This window comes from Rattus norvegicus, chromosome 17, assembly GCF_036323735.1.
Source record: "Rattus norvegicus strain BN/NHsdMcwi chromosome 17, GRCr8, whole genome shotgun sequence".
In the NCBI taxonomy this organism is placed as follows: Eukaryota; Metazoa; Chordata; class Mammalia; order Rodentia; family Muridae; genus Rattus; species Rattus norvegicus.
The window spans coordinates 37,437,998-37,458,356 of NC_086035.1; the positions used below are offsets into that span (position 1 = coordinate 37,437,998).

General features: G+C 35.8%; 1 pseudogene; it reads left to right on the top strand.

Annotated features, from left to right (window-relative positions):
• Positions 1-12,641: 12,641 nt before the first annotated feature.
• Prl8a1 (prolactin family 8, subfamily a, member 1) lies at positions 12,642-19,986 on the top strand (annotated as a pseudogene).
• Positions 19,987-20,359: the final 373 nt, after the last annotated feature.

Below are 20,359 nucleotides of genomic sequence, written 5' to 3' on the forward strand. Positions count from 1 at the left end.
TCCATTGATGAGATTGGGGTGGTGAAATCTCCTCCTATTATTGTGTGAGTCCAATGTGCTTTGAGCTTTAATGAGGTTTCTTTTATGTATGTAGGTACCCTTGCATTTGGAACATAGATATTTAGGACTGAGAGTTCTTCTTGGTGGATTATTCCTTTGATGTATATGAAATCTCCTTCCTTATCTTTTTTGATGTCTTTTGGTTGAAAATCAATTTTATTCGAAATTAGAATGGCTACTCCTGCTTGCTTCTTCAGATCATTTGCTTGGAAAGTTTTTTTCAGTCTTTTACTCTGAGGTAGTTCTGTCTTTGTCTCTGTAGGCAGCAAAATCTTGGGTCCTCATTGCGCATCCAGTTTGTTAATCTGTGTTTTTTCATTGTGGAATTGAGTCCTTTAATGTGGAGAGATATTAAGGAATAGTGATAGTTGCTTCCTGTTATATTCATGTTTGGTTATGAGATTATTTTTGTGTGGTTGTCTTCTCTTTGTTTTGTTGCAAAATGATTTGTTTCTAGGTTTTTTTTTTCTAGGGTGCAGCTTGCCTCCTTGTGTTGGGTTTTACCATTTATTATCCTTTGTAGGCCTGGATTTTCAGAAAGTTATTGTGTAAATTTGGTTTTGACATGGTATATCTTGGTTTCTCCATCTACGTTAATTGAGAGTTTTGTTGGACACAGTATGCTGGGCTGGCATTTGTGTTCTCTTAGGGTCTGTATGGCATCTGTATAGGGTCTTCTGGCTCTCATAGTCTCTGGTGAGAAGTCTGATGTGATTCTGATAGGTCTGCCTTTATATGTTATTTGACCTTTTTCCCTTACTGCTTTTAATATTCTTTTTTTGTTTTGTGCCTTTGGTGTTTTGACTATTATGTGAAAGGAGGAGTTTCTTTTCTGGTCCAATCTATTTGGAGTTTTGGAGGCTTCTTGTATGTTTATGGGCATCTCTTTCTTTAGGTTAGGGAAGTGTTCTTCTATGATTCTGTTGAAGATATTTACTGGTCCTTTGAGTTGGGAGTCTTCACTCTCTTTTACACCTATTATCCTTAGGTTTGATGTTCTCATTGTGTCCTGGATTTCCTGTATGTTTTTGGCCAGTAGCTTTTATTGTTTTACATTATCTTTGACAGTTGTGTTGACGATTTCTATTGAATCTTCTGCTCCTGAGATTCTCTCTTCTATCTCTTGTATTCTGTTGGTGATGCTTGTACCTACGGCTCCTTGTCTCTTCCTTTGGTTTTCTATATCCAGGGTTGTCTCCCTTTGTGTTTTCTTTATTGTTTCTATTTGCATTTTTAATTCCTTCACCTGTTTGATTGTGTTTTCCTGTAATTCTTTCAGGGATTTTTTTTCCTATCTAAAGGCTTCTGCTTATTTATTTTTGTTTTCCTGCATTTCTCTAAGCGAGTTCTTTATGTCTTTCTTAAAGTCCTTCATCATTTTGATCAAATGTGATTTTAAATCTTGATCTTGCTTTTCTGGTGTGTTTGGATATTCAGTGTTTGCTTTGGTAGTAGAATTGGGCTCCGATGATGCCATGTACTCTTGGTTTCTGTTGCTTGGGTTCCTGTGCTTGTCTCTTGCCATCACATTGTCTCTGGTATTACCTTGTTTTTCTATTTCTGACAGTGGCTAGACTGTCCTATAGGCCTGTGTGTCAGGAGCACTGTAGACCTGATTTCCTGTTTTCTTTCAGACAGTTATGGGAAGAGAATGTTCTGGTTTCAAGTTTCTAGTTGTTCCTGTCTATTGGTCTTCAGGTGTTCCTGTGGGTGTGTGTCCTGAATCCAACATGCTGGTCACTTGGAGCAGAAATGTTGGTCTTACCACTGGTCTCGTGCATAATGTCACTCCTCAGTGCTAGGTTTCAGCTCTCCGTAGGGGCAGCAACCAGAAGGGCCTTCACCACTTTCTCTCGGGACCCTGTGCACAGATGGCGCTAGGCGTTTTGCTCTAGAGTCAGAAATGTAGGCAGAGAGTAGTCTCCTCTGGCTTCCCAGGCGTTTCTGCCCCTCTGAAAGTGTAGGTCTCCCTGCCATGGGATTTGGGTGCAGGAAGCTGTTTGATCAGGTCCCTTCAGATCCAGGCAGAGTCTGCACAGCAGCCAGAAATGGACTTCTTACTGTAACTATGAAATCAAAACAGAAATTCACAAATGCCAGAAATTAATTAGTTTGATATTTCAAATATATCAACCTTATATCATGTGCATCACAAACACCAAAGAAATATTAAAAAAATATGGCTGCTATAAGTTTTAGCAAATCACAGGAGAGAGTGTTAGGCAAATATTCAAATTATTGTACTAATATCAGGATAACGAATACCATGAAATGAAAAAAAAATAACAGAAAAAAACCAGCAGAGAAATAGCTCTCTGATTAAACATTTTCTTTCAAAGTTCATGGTTTTGATAGTTTGTTGGAATAGTGATTGATCAAAGTAGGAAGAAATTTTCCAATTTCTCTAATTTATTTCCTATCTTGCTATGACATAGGCATGTACTTACTTTCAATACAATGATATGAGTCTTATTATAAGGAATTAGTAGACAATCAATTTTTTAGGCATTGTTTTGCCCTACAGTTATATCTACAGAGTAAGAAATGGAAAACTCCAATTATAAATGCTTTGTATCTCAGACAATGATTTCTATCAGGTTTAAGTTTGCAACCATTGTATGAATAATAGGGAAGAAACACAATGTACAACAAGAATTGGGTTATATCTAGCTAATACTGTGAGAACTCAATACTGATAGAAAAACAAGAGGGACAGCAAATCCAAATTTAGATACTCTAAAACAAACTCATCAAAGTTTTTAATGAGCAAGAAATCAGAGCAGCCATCAGCAGTCTATGCCTCAAGAGAGGAAGCTTGCATATAGAAGCAACAAGGAATCTTGAAATAAGAATAGTAGGAAAAGTAATAAGCAGGAAATTTGAGAGATGTGATTAAGCCAATTACCTTTATGACTAATGACTCATGAACTTTATTTTTCTCATATATCAGTGACTGGGCAAAAATTACCAAATTACCATAAATATTACAACATAAATTATTATTAAGCAGATCTGAACCAAATGGTGCTTTGTAGTATGTACTGTGCTAAAGGAGAAAAGGTATCAGTATTAAGCAATTGCAAGGCAGAAGTCACTGTCTTCCCCATTTCTCATCGGTTTTGCATAAGACACAAGTGGCTCTTTTCTTTGAACTTGTGTCAACCTTTCTAAAAGTTTTTAATTCATTCTGTAACACTTTGTACCTAGGTCTTGTTTTGAAGTTGTACTCTTCAGCCTCTGGCCCTGCAGTGAGGTGTTGTAAACATTTAGGAAATAAAATCTGTTAGAAGAAGAATGTCTTACTGAATGTATACCTTGTAAATGGTATTCTCTCTCCTACCCCTCGATACTCTCTCCCTAGATTGACGATGGCTATGTGCATATACCACATCTAAGCCATGATCCGTTGATCTCACCATAATATACTGAACTTCCACTAGACTAAGTAGCAGTTGAAACAACCCTTGAAATTTATGAACCAAAATAAACCTTTTCTCCATTTAAGATGGATTCTCAGTAATGGAAACCTAACAACCCAGTATTTTCAGAAGTCTTCACTAATTGGAGTCCTCTAATGTGCTATTATCAAATGTTAAATAAACATGAAATATATATATATATATTATATATATATATATATATTTATATATATATATATATATATATGTAGTAGTATTTATATTTGATTTTTCTGGCCGTAAACATTCAAATTCTTGCCAAGAATAATCTTTGGCTCAGAGAGGGGTTCTGAAGAAGGGTTGTTTGTCAGCTGTGAAAGTATGACTTAAAGGCAATTGTGGGGCCCAAGCTGACAGCACTGTGTTCTGCTCAAGACAGTTCTCCAGTGATCTCCAGACAACTTATCTAGATAGCTTATCTCATGCAGACCACAGCCCACCCTGGATTTTATTTACATATAAATTCAATTGTTTGCCCAAGTTCCCTTTTGATTATCCCACAAACCAGCACTTTTTGACCTTATCCCCTAAATTCTTACAAAGACAGCAAGTACATGTTTTAGCATAGTAACAGATTCAGAGATCTGCCTCCCTTTGCAATCTCAGACAATAAAACAGCTGGATGAGATCCAGCACTGAGATCACCATTCTCACCTCACTTAGGCCTAAACTAGCTCTGTCCCAGGCTGATCTTGAATTAAGATATCTTCCTGGTTTGTAACTATCTTGCCTTGAAATCATCACTCTATAAATCTCATTATTTCCTTCCTCAATATCTTTCTGATAAGTTGGCTCACAGTGTAGCTCCCTTTATTATTTTATTTCTGTGAAGCCCCACATAGAATTCATATTGTATCCATATAATTTACATAGTTGAAAGATTATACATTCTTAGAACTCATGTGTTCAGAATTCTTCCCTACAGCCTTAAGTTTTGTCCAGAAGGTCACAGTCACATCTTTTACAAAGATGATTAGACACACTCTTGCCTCCTAGACTCATAGTAATTTTAATAATCATTGAGTAATTAACCTTGGCAGGAAGAACATCTCCCAAAGAAGGAATATAAATTATGTTCATTATTATAAAAACAACTCTACTCCTGACAACTGGCAACATATATGGAGACCCATACCCTGCTGGCTTTGTTCCAGGGTCGGGAAGTGTATCATGCTGCTCCTTCCAGAGCAGACATGCAGGATTCAGAACATTCTAGTCTTCTGAAAAGGAAAGTTCAATAGCGTAATTTTTCTCCCTGTTGAGCAGCAAGATAGCCTCTTCTGTATAACAATTACCTGTCACAACCACAATTTGTTTATTTGTTTGTATAATAAAGACAGAAAATGCATATATATATATATACATATATATATGTGTGTGTGTGTGTGTGTGTGTGTGTGTGTGTGTGTGTGTGTGTGTAAAAAATGCAACCTACTTACCCAGTAGGCATAATGTCATAATGCCACTCATATATATGTTTCACTTGGTGTTGGATCACCAATGCATATACTCTTTATGGAGAATATTATTTCTCCTCTCTCAAAATTCCCTAGAGCCTATTAATCATTGTGAGGATTGAGCCATCCAAACTGCTCTGCTATTTATTCTTTGTAGAGCACAAGTAGCCTGTGTGCATGCCTCAGAGTACTTTTATTTTCCTGCATTTGTTCTCTTTTCTTTCCTAAAACAAACAAACAAACAAACAAAAAACAAAAACAAAAAACCTAAGATCCTTGAATATGTATCTTCAACTTCTTTCCTTATTAATCTATATTAAACTATTGAAAAAGTGCCCAAGTGTAGAGACAAGAAAATTTACACCAGTTCAGTGGCATTAATAGCATCCTGTGCTGATCTTTAAATGGAGCTATGGAAGGTATTTTTGATTGTAATGTTTTCTTCTTTAAGTTTTACCTTAGGACTATTGCCTGTTGTCAGTGTGAACATGGGGTACACTTAGAGATAAGTTATTACTCTTTCTGTGTGTACAAGTTTGTATGTGTATATGTGTGCACACACGTGTGTGTATGTCTACATACCTGTGTGTGAGAGAGAGACAGAAACATGGTGCATACATAGGTATCTGTGGTCGATAGATTGTAATCATTAAAAAAATCAAGAATATAAATACATAGTGGAAAAGCAATTTCTAAAGCTAAAGAAAAAATAAGAATCTGAACACCTAAGAGACTTTAAGAAGAGAAAATAGCGAAAAAGAGAGCCCAATGTCCCTCTGAGCATCATGATCATGTAACTTTTATCAAAAGATTCTTCATTTTGACTAAATTAATAATCAAATAGAAGATACCTTTATAGACACATTGGAATAAGCCCTTTGGATCTGGACCCAGAGCTAAGACGATCCTGCAGATCTCCAGACGTAAAACCTGCCCAGAGAGAGCTGGTCTCCCAGGAGTGCCCTAACTCCTAAGCTCACAGGTGAGACCTCAGTATCACTCCATTAACTATCCAAAGGGGGATCCACCAGGAGCATATAGGCCACAGGAACTACTGAGAAGCCTGGGGCAAGATCCTTCCTGACTTCTGCTCTCTGTCCAGAGCTAAGGCTGTCCCACAGTCATCCAGACCTAAAACATTCCCAGAAAGAACTGGTCTCCCATAAACGGTCCCACTCCTAAGCCCATAGGTGAGATCCCACTTTCAGTCCATTTAACTGTTCAAAGAGGGACATGCCAGGAGCACATAGGGAATAGGAATGGCAAAGCAGCCTGGGACAGGATTCTTTCAGTATAGATCTGAGTACAGAGTTAAGGCTTTCACAGCCATGTGGACTCAATACATGCTAGGACAGAGCTGGTCACCCAGGAGTGCTCTTATTCTTAAGACCACAGAGTCACAGACTCACAGGAGGGAAAAGTTCCAGTCAGAGAGAGCAAGACAAACTAACATCAGAGATAAACAGATGGCGAGAGGCAAGTACAAAAACAAAAGCAACAGAAACCAAAACAACTTGGCACCATAAGAACCCAGTTTTCCCATCACAGCAAGTTGTGGATACACCAACCCACTGAAAAGCAAGAATTGGATTTAAAATCCAATTGTGACGATTATAGAGGAATTTAAGAAAGACATAAATAACTACCTTAAAGAAATACAGGACAACACAGATAAACAAGTAGAAGCCCTTAAAGATAAGACACACACACACACACACACACACACACACACACACACACAAAATCCCTTAAAGAATTACAAGAAACAAACAGCATAACAGGGAGAAGGAATTGAACAAAACCAGCAAGGATCTAAAAATGGAAATAGAAACAATAAATAAAACAGAAAGGGAAATAACCAAGAAGACAGGAAATCTAGGAAAGAGATCAGGAGGCACAGATGCAAGCATCAGCAACAAAATACAAGAGACTGAAGAAAGAATCTCGACACACATGTAGACGGGGAGGGGTAGGGCTTACAGGGATGTTGGCCTGGAAAATGGAAAAGGGAATAACATTTGAAATGTAAATAAGAAACAATCAAATTTAATAAAGATGGGGGGAAAAAGAATCTCAGAGACAGATGATACCATAGGAAACATTAAGATAATAACTCAAAGAAAATGCAAACTGTAAAAAAGGTCCTAACCCTATACATCCAGGAATGAGAAGACATAACCTAAGGGTAATAGGTATAGAAGAGAACAAATTCCCAACTGAAAGGGTCAGTAAATATCTTCAACAAAATTATAGAAGAAAAATTCCCTAACCTAAAGAAAGTGATGCCCATGAACACACAATATGCCTACAGAACTCCAAATAGATTAGATCAGAAAAGAATTTTCTTTGGTACATAATAGTAAAAACACCAAATATACAAAACAAAAAGAATATTAAAGCAGTAAGCAGCAGTCAAGTAACATATAAAGGCAGAATTATCAGAATTATTCCAGACATCTAAACAGAGACTGTGAAAGCTAGAAGATCCTGGGAAGATGTCATACAGAACCTAAGGAAACACAAATGCCAGTCCAGGCTGCTATATCCAGCAAAACTTTCAATTACATTAGATGAAAAAAACCAAGACATTCTATGGCAAAATAAAATGTGCACAATATTTTTTCCAAAAATCCACCCGTACAAAGGATAATAGATGGAAAACTCCAACACAAGGAGGGAAACTATGTTGTAGAAAAAGCAAGAAAGTAATCTTTCCTCAAAAAACCCAAATGAAGATAGTCACAAAAGCATAATTCGACCTCTAACAACAAAAATTGCAGGAAACACCAATTATTATGATTTAATATCCTTCAACATCAATGGACTCAACTCACCAATAAAACAACATAGACTAAAAGACTGGATATGTAAACAGGACACAGGATTTTGCTGCTCATAGGAAATTCACCTGATTAGCAAAGAAAGACACTACTTCAGAGAAAAAGACTGGAAAAAACCCAAGCAATTAGTCTGAGTAAACAAGCTAGAATAGCCTTTCTAATAGCCAATAAAATAGACTTTCAGCTAAAAGATAATAAAAAAGTTAAGTAGGACATTTCAAACTAATCAAAGGAAAAATTTCAAGAGGAATTCTCAATAATGAACACTTATGCTCCAAATTCAAGGGCACTAACATTCATAAAAGAAACTTTACTAAAGCTCAAATAACACATAACACATCATTCAAAAATAGTTGGAGACTTCACCACCACACTTTCAACAATGGACAGATCATAGAAACAGAAACTAAACAGAGACACAGTGAAGCTAACAGAATTATAAACAAAATGTACCTAACAGATAACCTATAGAATATTTCATCCTAAAACAAAAGAATATACTTTCTTCTCAACACCTCATGGTACCTGCTATAAATTTAACCATATAATCAGTCACAAAACCAGCTTCAATAGGTATAAGTTGATTGAAATCATCCCATGTATCCTATAAGATCACTATGGACTAAGATTGGTCTTCAATAACAACCAAAATGACAGAAAGCCCACATATACATAGAATCTGAATAATGCTCTACTCAATGATAACTTGGTCAACAAAGAAATTAAAGACTTTAAAATTCAATGAAAATTCAGACACAACATACTCAAAACTCATGGGATACAATGAAAGCACTACTAAGAAGAAAACGCATAGTCTGAATGCCTCCAAAATGAAACTGGAAAAAGCAATACCCCTTGACAGCACAATTAAAAGTTCTAAAACAAAAAGAAGCAAATATACCCAAGAAGAGTAGACAACAGTAAATAATCAACTCAGGGCTGAAATCAAGTAGGAGGAAAACAAAAACAAAAAAATGAACTATACAAAGAATCAACAATTCCAGGAACTGGTTCTTTGAGAAAATCAACAAGACAGATAAACCCTTAGCTAGCCTAACCCAAGAGCACAGAGATAGTATCCAAATTAACAAAACCAGAAACAAAAAGGAATATAAAACAACAGAAACTGAGGAAACTTAAAAAAATCAGATCCTACTACAAAAGCCTATATTCAATAAAACTGTAATATCCGGATGAAACATACAATTTTCTAGACAGATACCAGGTACCACAGTTAATCCAAGATCAGATAAATCACCTACTACATCCCATAACCCCTAAAGATATAGAAGCAATCCTTAAACGTCTCCTAACCAAAAAGGCCAGGAGCAGATGGGTTTAGTGCAGAATTTTATCAAATTTTCAAAGAAGACCTAATACCAATAATTTTCAAACTATTCCACAAAAGAGAAACAGAACCAACTCTACCTAATTTATTTTCTGAAGCCACAATTGTACATATAGCTAAACCACACCAAGCCTCAACAAAGAAAGAGAAATTTAAATCAATTTTTCTCAGGAATACCAATGCAAAGATACTTATTAAACTTCTTGCAAACAAAAATCAAGAACACATCAAAATGGTCATTCATCAAAAAGGCTTCATTCTAGGGTGGCAGGCCTGGTTCACTATATGGAAATCCATCAAGGTAATCCACTATATAAACAAACTCAAATAAAATAACAAACTAATCATCCCATTAGATACCGAGAAAACATTTGACAGAATTCAAAATCCCTTCATGGTAAAAGTCTTGAAAAGAACAGCGATTCAAGGCCCATACCTAAACATAGTAAAAACAATGGACAGCAAACCAAGAAACAACATCAAACTAAATGGAGAGAGACTTGAAGCAATTTCACCAAAATCAAGGTCTAGATAATGGTGCCAACTCTCTCCCTACCTTTTCTATACAGTACTTGAATTCCTTGCCTAAGAAATTAGACAAAAAAGGAGGTCAAAGGGATACAAACTGGAAAGAAGTCAAAACTTCACTATTTGCAGATGACAATATACTTAAGTGATCCCAAAATTTCACCAGAGAACTCCTACAGCTGAACTTCTGGGGACATCACCATCCCTGACCTCAAGGAGAGGAACAGTGGTAAAAACTGTATGGCATTGGTACAGAAGCACACAAGTAGATCAATGGAATTGAATTGAAGATGCAGAAATGAACCCACATACCTATGGTTACTTGATCTTTGACAAAAGAGCTAAAACCATCCAGTGGGGGAAAAGTGGTATTTTCAACAAATGGTGATGGTTTAACAGGAGAACTGCATGTAGAAGAGTACACATCAATCCATTTTTATACTGTACAATGTTCAAGTCCAAGTGGATCAAGGAACTCCACATAAAACCATATACACTCAGACTAATAGAAGAAAAAGTGGGGAAAATACCTGAATACATGGACATTGGGGAAATTTTCCCAAACAAATCATCAATGGCTTATGCTCTAAAATAAAGAATCAGCAAATAGGACTTCATAAAATTACGACACAATAGGTAAAAGACACTATCAGGACAAAACAGCCTAGGATCTTTACTAATCCTACATCCCATAAAGGGCTAATATACAATATATACAAAGAACTCTAGAAGTTAGACTCCAGAGAGCCAAATAACCCTATCAATAAATGGGGTACAGAGATAAACAAAGAATTCTCAGCTAAGCAATAGCAGATGGCTGAGAAGTACCTGAATTAATGTTCAACATCCTTAGTCATCAGGGAAATACAAATCAAAACAACCCTGAGATTCCACTTCACACTAGTCAGAATGGCTAAGATGAAAAACTCAGGTGACAAGAGATGCTGGTGAAGATGGAAAGAGGAACACTCCTCCACTGTTGGCGGTATTGCAAGCTGGTACAACCACTCTAGAAATCAGTCTGGAGTTTCCGCAGAACATTGGACATTAACCTTGGGACCCATCTCTGCCATTCCCAGGTATGTATTCAAATTATGCTCCAACATACATCAAAGACACTTGCTCCACTATGTTCATAGCAGTTTTATTTATAATGTACCCACATGCCCTTCAACAATGGAATGGATACAGAACATGTGTTACACAATGGAGTACTACTTAGTTATCAAAATCAATGACATCATGAAAATCATAGGCAAGTGAATAGAACTAAAAATAGAACTAAAAGTATCATCCTGGATGAAGTAACCCAATCACACACACACAAAACACACACACACACACACACGCACACGCACACACACACACACACACACACACACACACACACACGTATATTGTATGCTCTCACTGATAAGTGAATAGTATCCCAAAAGCTTGCATTACCCAAGATACAAACCACACACCATATGCACCTGAAGAAGTATGATGAAAGTGCTGATGCCTCAGTCCTTCTTAAAAGTAAAAACAAAAGTATACATAGGAGAGGATATAGAGACAAAGTTTGGAGCAGAGACTGAAGGAATAGCCATTCAGAGCCTGTATTACCTGAGGATCCAGCCTATATATATATACAGTCACAGTGATTAGACAATATTGATGATGCCAAGAAGTGCATGTTGACAGGGTCCTGACAAAGCTGTTTCCTGAGAGGCTCAGCTAGAGCATGCCAAATACAGATTTGAATGCTAGCAGCAAGCCATTCAAATGAGAACAGGGTCCCGTTGAAAGAAGTATAGAAAGGATTGAAGGAGTTAAAAGAGCTTGCATCCCCATAAAACCAACAATACCAACCTAACTTAGCTCCCAAGGACTAAACCACTACCCAAAGGTTACTCATCGACAGACCCATGGCTCCTGCTGCATATGTAGCAGAGGATGGCCTTGTTGGGCACTAATGGGAAAAGAAGCCATTGTTCCTGCCCACACTGGGGATGTCATGGCAGAAATGAAGAAAGTGGGTGTGGTTGGAGAGGGGAACACCCTTATAGAAGAAGGGGAGAGGATTGGATAGAGGGCATATAGGTAGAAAAGTGGGAATGGGAACAACATTTGAAATGTAAATATAAAATATCCAATAAATGAACAAAACAAAAATCTACAAGAGTTTGCTTTTAGAGACTTTTCAACGGTGGTATTATTGTCCAAGGGCTACCATTAACAGTAAGTATACAAAACTACACTCACTAGTGCAATAGTGGCACAATTTGTTTTTGTGCAATTAACAAACTTCTGATATGATTAAGACCATTAGCAAGGAATTAATCAGTTCTTGGCATTTTAAGTCAAACAGTCATTTTTGAAAGGATTCAGGTTCTAGAGTTAAATAAGTTTCTCTGTTAAATACATTTGACATCTTCAAAACGTCTTCTACATATCTAAATTAAGCATGAAGATAATTAGAACTGTCAGTTTAATTCATAGAAAAGTAGTCTTTACTAATTGCATTCCATGGTGTTCAAATACTCAAAAATGAATCCCTATCTGTTCATAAATATTATGAGACAGATAATAGAAAAATTCTAGAGTGAAAGAAGTTGAAGCAATCACAAAAAAAAAAAAATTCCTTCTGGCCTAATATGACATTCTCTCATGAGGCAGCTAAGATGGCTTCAGAGATTTTAAAAATAAGTTTGACAACAATCAATTTATAGAAGGAAGCAAAAAGGAATCATACAGACACAGATAAGGCTGTTGTAATAAAATGGTTATCATTGCCTGAAGATAGAAAGATATGGAGCATGAATAAGTGATTCTGTACGTGACTTCTTGTTGTTTCATGGTTGTGCATGCCCTTTGGCTTATTTGCTAGATAAGAATACATAAGAACAGGAAACTAATGGAATGTAGTTTCACAGTCAAACTCATCCTACTTAGGAAGTCCTCAAAGATGGAGCTGCCATTGAGTCAACCTCACTTCTTTAAGTAAATCCCTCTACCCCTCTGCGTCTTTAAATTCAAGTATCCAGTTAAGTGGTTCTTTGAGTTTGTTTGAATGGAAGTCTTTATTTGGAATCTTTGATGTTCTATTGGGTGTGAAAAGATATTTGTTCATAGATAACCAGGAGAAAAACTCAGCATAGATCTTTTAATACTTTTCTGAAATTTCTTTTTATGAAATAAACTAAACAAGGGATGGAGACAATTGGACTAGAAGTTCTCATGATCCTTTAACTTGAGACATGTGGCAATGTTCAAAGAAAGTCTGTGTTGTCTTTTCTATTGAAGTGAGAGTAGAAGGAAAGTGTTACTGCTGTCCAATGAGTAGAATTGATGGGAATCATTAAGCAGCTTCCAATGTACCTTCTCAGAACCGATAATGCAGCTCAAAAGGACAATGTTTTGGAGCTTGGGAAGGTGGAACAATGGAGGATATAAAGTCCATGTGTCCAATTCCTGTCATCTCAAGGCAGAAGAAACAGAGTTGTGATTGTGAGTATTGTATATGAGTTTTCCCACTGGAATAAATCCAAAGAGTTTTTATGTTCTGAAGCCTGAAGTAGACAAAGATGTCAAATTATGTCTTACAGTGTTCTCAAGTTTAGAAGAAACCAAATGACCTCAGAAAATGGAAGAAAAATGGGGTGCTATAAAAGTTCCATACTTTATAGGTAATATTTGCTGTTTGAAAGGTATGATACTAAAAATATTTTAAATGAAATAGGAAGCCATTTTTATGTTTGTATATTTTTTCAGAATTTTATGTGTGAATACTGTGTTATATCACATATCTAGTTCTTCACCAACCCATTTCCATGGTCCCTTTCAAGCTCAGGGATTTTAAAAAAGTATCAATACTGTTACATTTACAGATAAATATAAACACCTTGTTTAATTCATTTAATATTGATTAAATTGGTATGATTCTAGTGCTGTGCTGACCACTTGGTTTTGAATAATCACATAAAGTCCACTTTCTTGCAATAAACATTCTTGACCTCCACCCCTTATATTCATTCTTCTCCTTACTCTATGACTTTTTACTCTGCCTTAAGTGTAAAGCTACTCTTGTTGTGCCTAATGTGTTACTATTTGTAGGTTGAAACTAATCATTGTCACAATTTTAAAAGTGAGTACTTCAGAGAGAAAACAGTAGATCAAGTCAATCTACCAAAGGCTGATATAATGTCATAGTGACAAAGTTTATGCTTTACCAATAATGACCATGACCTCTGATAGAACTAAGACTCAGAATTGTGACTGTGTTATCTGCCAGAAAGATGTGGAATATTATCTCTATGACAATGTGAGGGACAAAGTAGTTATGTTGGGCTTCTGAATTCTACATTAACCAATAAGTAGCCATTAAGAATTTTTTTACAATGGAAGACCTTTCCTTATGGATATATTCAGATTAAAATTATATAAACCTAATCTCCTCACAGAGTTACTATGCAGATCAACTTTAAAGGAAATGATCTGAAGTTTTTGATGAAATGAAATTTGGTAGAGCATAAGTTAGCAACAATAAAATGATGTCCTTTTCAGGAGAATATTCTTGTCACCTTCTGTGTTAGTGATTATCATTTGTTTGCTTATTGAAAAACATGTAGAAGAAGCAAATCAGTAAACTGTGCTATCCTTTCCCATCAGTGTCCAAACCATTGATTTCAGTCATGAAGCTTAAAAATTACAAATCTTCATAAATTTGGAAACTGAAAATGAGCTCAAATGCCAAGGAAACTAAGTCATCTAAAAATAATGTAACATAAAAGCTTAGAATTAATTTCAGTTCCTGATATTTGAAAAATTCAGAACTACGTCTGAAACAATACAATGGTAAATCAACTACTTCTCAAACTATTGAAAAGAAAAACACAATTACTTGCCTAGGTCGTCACAGTGATTTTTACTGCCATTCCATATATGCAATACTGAGTCTTTCAGAAAAAAAAGAAAGGAAGGAAGGAAGGAAGGAGAAGGGAAGGGAAGGGAACAAAGGAAGGAAGGATGGAAGAAAGAGAGAAAGAGAGAGAAAGAGAGAGAGAGAGAGAGAGAGAGAGAGAGAGAGAGAGAGAGAGAGAGAGAGAAAGAGAGAGAAAATGGACAGATAAAATTTTCCTGAATCAGTTGGGTCTTGGAAAACTTAGATTAGTCCATGGTCTTTAAGTGGCTCCTGTTTCTATGTAGCAGGCACATTCCTATTGCTGTTGGTTTCTAATCTGCTTCTGTGGGAAAAAGCTGCATCAATTCCTATATGTCAGACAGAAGAGGGAGGCTGCATGGAACCTCTTTTAGAAACATTTAACAATGTCATTCAGCAAGCTGAAACCATCCGTAATCTTGCTGAGCAAATACATCAAGAGTTTGTAAGTATTTCAACCTTCCTAATAATGCTTAAACTTCACTAGAACCTGAGACACTAGGCATCATGAAACCTTCATAGGTAAAGGATACCCCAACTTCTGAAACAGGGCCAAGTCCAATTGGACAGTGTCATGAATTTTATAGTGTCTAATTATATTTCCATATTTTCTCTATTTTATTTAAATTATGACATAGACCTTTAAAGTATGCCCTGGCCAAGAGTTCTCATTTCCTGTTATTGTATTCAAGACCATAAATTTCCACTGGCCATGGTCATTTAGCACACTGCAGGTACACTCTGTAGAAGATGTGCATTACAGTAAACTATACATTTGTAACAGAAATAAACTGAACCATGTGAGGAAGCAAGAAAGAAAAAAGGTGAAATAAAAAATAAAGAAGAAAGAAGGACAGAAGAAAGGCAGATAGAAGAAGGGAAGGAGGAAGGGAGTATGAAATAAGAGAGGAGGGGGGCTAAACTAAGAAACCCCTAAATACCAGGAATTGCGGTTTAAAGATTTCACTGATAGAGTTTGTCCAATATCAAGGAAGGATTAGAAGTGTATCTGATCCTTTCTTATAGATTGCTGCATATCATTTCTCAAAATCATGAGTTACAAAGGAAGTTGTAGAAATAGGCAAACCTTCAGTATGATGGGCATCAAGAGAATGTGTCTTTGTTTGCAATAAATATGTCTTCATGCTGGGTTTTTTTATTCACTAGATGTTATTTTTCTTCCCTTAACATGACTCAGTTCCACAATGAATTTTCTTCCAGATGTTTTGCAGACATTGTAAGTACCTTCCTTTTTCCAACTGCTTCTCAAAAGGAGTCTCATGTCAATGATTGCAATGTAGATGAGAAAACAATATTTTTATTTCCAGTTCTTAATTGACAGTTTTCAACTTCTTAACCTTCAAAATAACCCATTATTTTTCAAGAATTAGCTGGTTATTTGAAATAAGTAAGATATTCTAAAGTAAATATTTTAGCAAATTGAATCATTTATTAAACAAAGAATTACTAATATCATACATGTTATTAATTATACTTTTTATTTTGTTAAAGTAGAGTTTATGTAGAGATTATTATAAAATAATCTATGTTGTAAGTTATTTTATCACAACATATACCATTTTATTGTAAAATATTATAAATGTTCATGGCTGTATGTATTTGGTGTTATAAATATTAAATTCATAACTCTGTTGTCTGGGTAAGTAAATATCACTATTTATTGACAAAAATAGGAACACTAATTCATGAGTGCTATGGTTTTGTGCTGATATACTAGAGAAAGTTGATAACTGAAACATGTAGTACTTAATTAACTCTCTCCTTTCAGTGTATGCCTTACACTGAACTTTAGGAAGATGAGAAGACAGAACGACACTGAATTAGGTGATGGGCACTTTCATAGTTCGTCAACATCTGTTTTTAAAAAGTATTTATTTTGAGAAACTGCAAAACCATCAAAATGCATTAATATTCTGGTCATGATGTTATTGATCCAATTTCTGATATCAAACTGAATTTTTGTTGTTATTTGCAGAATTCACAATTGATTTGGGAGAATAAGCTTGTTCTCAGAGTCAGAACTCACTGTCACTCTAGTATCACAAATCCCCAGATATTGGACCTGAAGACATAAATATCAGAGTGAATGTCTTTCACGGGTTTCTTACAAAACACCAGAAGCAATCTATTGTGTTTGTGGTGCTGTCACTTATGGTAGGCATTATGATGCAATAATCATGTATACAGAAAAAATGTTGGTAAAGTATAAAAAACTATCAAATTATATTGGTGGTAAATATAACTGAATACCTAATAATTGTAGCATATGCTTAGGAATACTATTTAAAGACTTTTGTTTTTGGAATGACTTTCCACTAAAATTTTACTATTTATTTATTTTATTTATCTATCAATTTATTTATTTTTACATTCCAGACTTTATTCCCTCCCAGTCTGCCCTCCGAATTTTCCAAATCCCATACCTCCCCTCATCCCCTCCCCTGTTTCCACAAGGATGTCTTCAACCCGCACCTCCCCAACCCACCAGAACTCTGAACTTCTTGGGGCCTCCAGTTTCCTGAGGGTTAGTTGTATCTTCTCTGAATGAACACGAACCCAGCAATTCTCTGTTGTATATGTGCTGGGGGCCTCATATCAGGTGATGTAAGCTTCCAGGTTGTTGGCCCAGTGTCAGAGATCACAGAGATCCAGATTATTTGAGACTGCTAGTCCTCCTACAGGATTGCCCTTCTCCTCATTTTTCTCCAGTTTATCCTTAATTTGACAGAGGTATCTGTAGCTTCTGTTCATTGGTTGGGTGCACAAATCTGCATCTAACTCTTTCAGCTCCTTGGTGCCTTTTTTGAGGGCAGTCATGATAGGTTCCTTTTAGTGAGCATCCCATATCCTCAATAACAATGTTAAATTGTAGGGACCTCCCCTTGACGTGAATCTAACTTTGGGCCTGTTGCTGGACCTTATTTCCCCAAGCTCTTCTCCATTTTAATCCCAGCACTTCACCCAGACATGAGGGATTATGGGTCAGAGATTTGACAGTAGGATAGCAACCCCATCCCTGACTTGATGCCTTGTCTTTCTTCTGGAAATGGGTACAACAAGTTCTCTCTCCTCAACATAGAGCATTTTATCTATGTCTCCCTCCTTTAAGTCCTGAGAGTCTCTTATTTCTCAGGTCTCTGGTACATTCTGCAGGTTCTTCCCAACTTCCTACCTCCTGATGTCACCTGTTTCCATTCTTTCTGCTGGCCCCTCAGGGCTTCAGTTTTTCCTGCTACCCAATGCCAGATCATGTTCTCCTCTCCTCCCAGTGCTCTTTTCCTTCCAGGTTTCTCCCTTTCTCAGCACTTGTGGTTTCTTTCTTCTTTCTCCCAAGTGAGACTGAGGCATCCTACTTGGGTCCTTCAGCTTGTTGAACTTTTGAGTTCTGTAGACTGTATCTGTATTCTGTACCTTTCTTTTGCTAATATCCACTTATTGATGAGAACACACCATGCATGTCTCTTTGAGTCTGAGTTACCTGACTCTGAGATTCCAGCTTACATACTATTTTTTAAGATGCTTTGAAGTAAATTGACCATGATTATATACTTATTCCTACATAAATGATGACAAAGTGGCTGCATTATTTTGTGTTGCTAATGGGTTCTGTATGGTAGCATTCTATATTACTGAACACTATACCCCCTTACCACCCAATTCTTCACATGCACGCACACACACACACACACACACACACACACACACACACACACACACACACAAACATATCCTGGTTCTATTTTTATTTGTTCTCTTCATGACTTTATAATTCTCTATGCCTGAACTAAGAGCCAGATGAAGAGAATATTTTATGTAGTACTAGTCTATGTTCCTTAGGATGCATCAATGCTTCAATTCATGCTGAAAAGATGTACATATCATAGGAGTTCTATTTTATGATGTGATGCCATTATTCAAACATACATATCAACCAACATTCTGCTCTGTAATAGGCAAGGAGAAAACACATTAATGAGTTCCATGCTGTTTTCATTGTATCCTTGTTGTAATTTCTTAAATTCACCTAGAAATCATAAATCCGTATTTTAATGAACAACATAATTTATTGGTGTGTATGAATCTATGAGTGAAAATGATTTGAGCCAATTGCCCCCAGCTGGTAGCATCTATCTTTCCTGCGTCGAATATTATTGACCCCTATTGAGTCCCAGCAAGACCTGTTTTACCAATTGATAAACAAATAACCAAATAATAAAGATCTCACTGAGAAGGAAGTTGTTAGAAATGTTAAGGAGAACAAAACATGATAACTTTACCTTAACGGGATAATATTAATTTATATGCAAGATAAATTGTTTTATTTTGTAGGAAATAGACTAATTTCTAAATTTTTACATTTCTGTGCTATAAAACATCTGTGTAACATGTACCACATGTACATATCAAAAATATTTCAGTTCAGCTTTTTCATATGAACATTACGTGCAACAAACTTGCTGTGCTGAGATAATTTTATTTCAGTTGTTTTATTGTGTTCTATTTTGAATACCAAAAAGTATTCAAAAATGTTGATCTATTTTGTGGGTGCCCAGATCAGCCCACTATACCACCTAGTGATTGAACTGAATGCCATGCATGATGTGCCTAAAACTATACTCTCAAATGCCAATGAGTTTGAAGAGAACAACAGAGAATTCCTGGATGATATTAGGGTATCCGCATACTCACGAAGGTAAGAAATTTCCTGATATTCTCATTCATAGAAGAGGTGGGCTGTGTAAATTTCCTAAAAGGAACACTTTAAAATACACCATCTTTCCATAGTGAAACATAGATACTGGATTTTGTGGACAATCCTCACTTAGACTGTGTTTCTTAACCTATGTAAAGGGGATTCTGTGTGATTAACTACATTAGAAGAAATGCACATGAAACTTGATCAATGATGTTAAAAGACTAACTGCTTGAGATTCTCTTGGCCTAGATAAATGATAAATGAAAACCCATGTCTTTGACTGAAGCAGCATATTTCTGAATGTATTTCCTGACTCAACACAGAAATGCAAGGAGAAAGGAACACTAAAAATATAATCACCAAATAACTGACTATCATTTTGATTTTTAGGTGTATCCCACAGCAAAGATGAAGGAAAACTTTCCCAGATGAAACCATCTTCCATCTAAAAAATCAAATGACAAAGATAATCAAATTTTGGCTATGTTTAACCTTTCCTATGGCCTATGTGTGGATATATTCTACACTGAATTTCATCTCAGAACATTGAAGAAACTGAGAAAGATTGCTAAGTGTACATCTATCCTGTCTGCTTTGGAGATGGTGCATGGCAGTCCATTCCTGAGAACTTTTATTAAATTGTGTATCTTTTGAAAGCATGTATGTGTATAATGGAATTTTTCTTAAAAAATTAAAAGCATTTTCTTTAGAAATGTTCAAATCTAAGAAACCTATTTAATTTTTGTTCATTGAATAAAATATCTATCAAGTTAGGTTTCTTAATAAGTTTTACATAAAATTCATTTAATCACAATTAAGACACTTCTTTTTATATCTGTCTTTATGTTTGTCTGTCTATCAATCTAACATCTATCTGTATTATGTTTATCAATCACCTATCTGTCTATATGTCTGTCTATCATCTATCTATTTAAAATCTATCTATCAACTGGCATCTATTTCTGTCATTTATCTCTACCTATTACCTATCAAAGATAGATATTTATTTTCATTGTCATGTATTTAG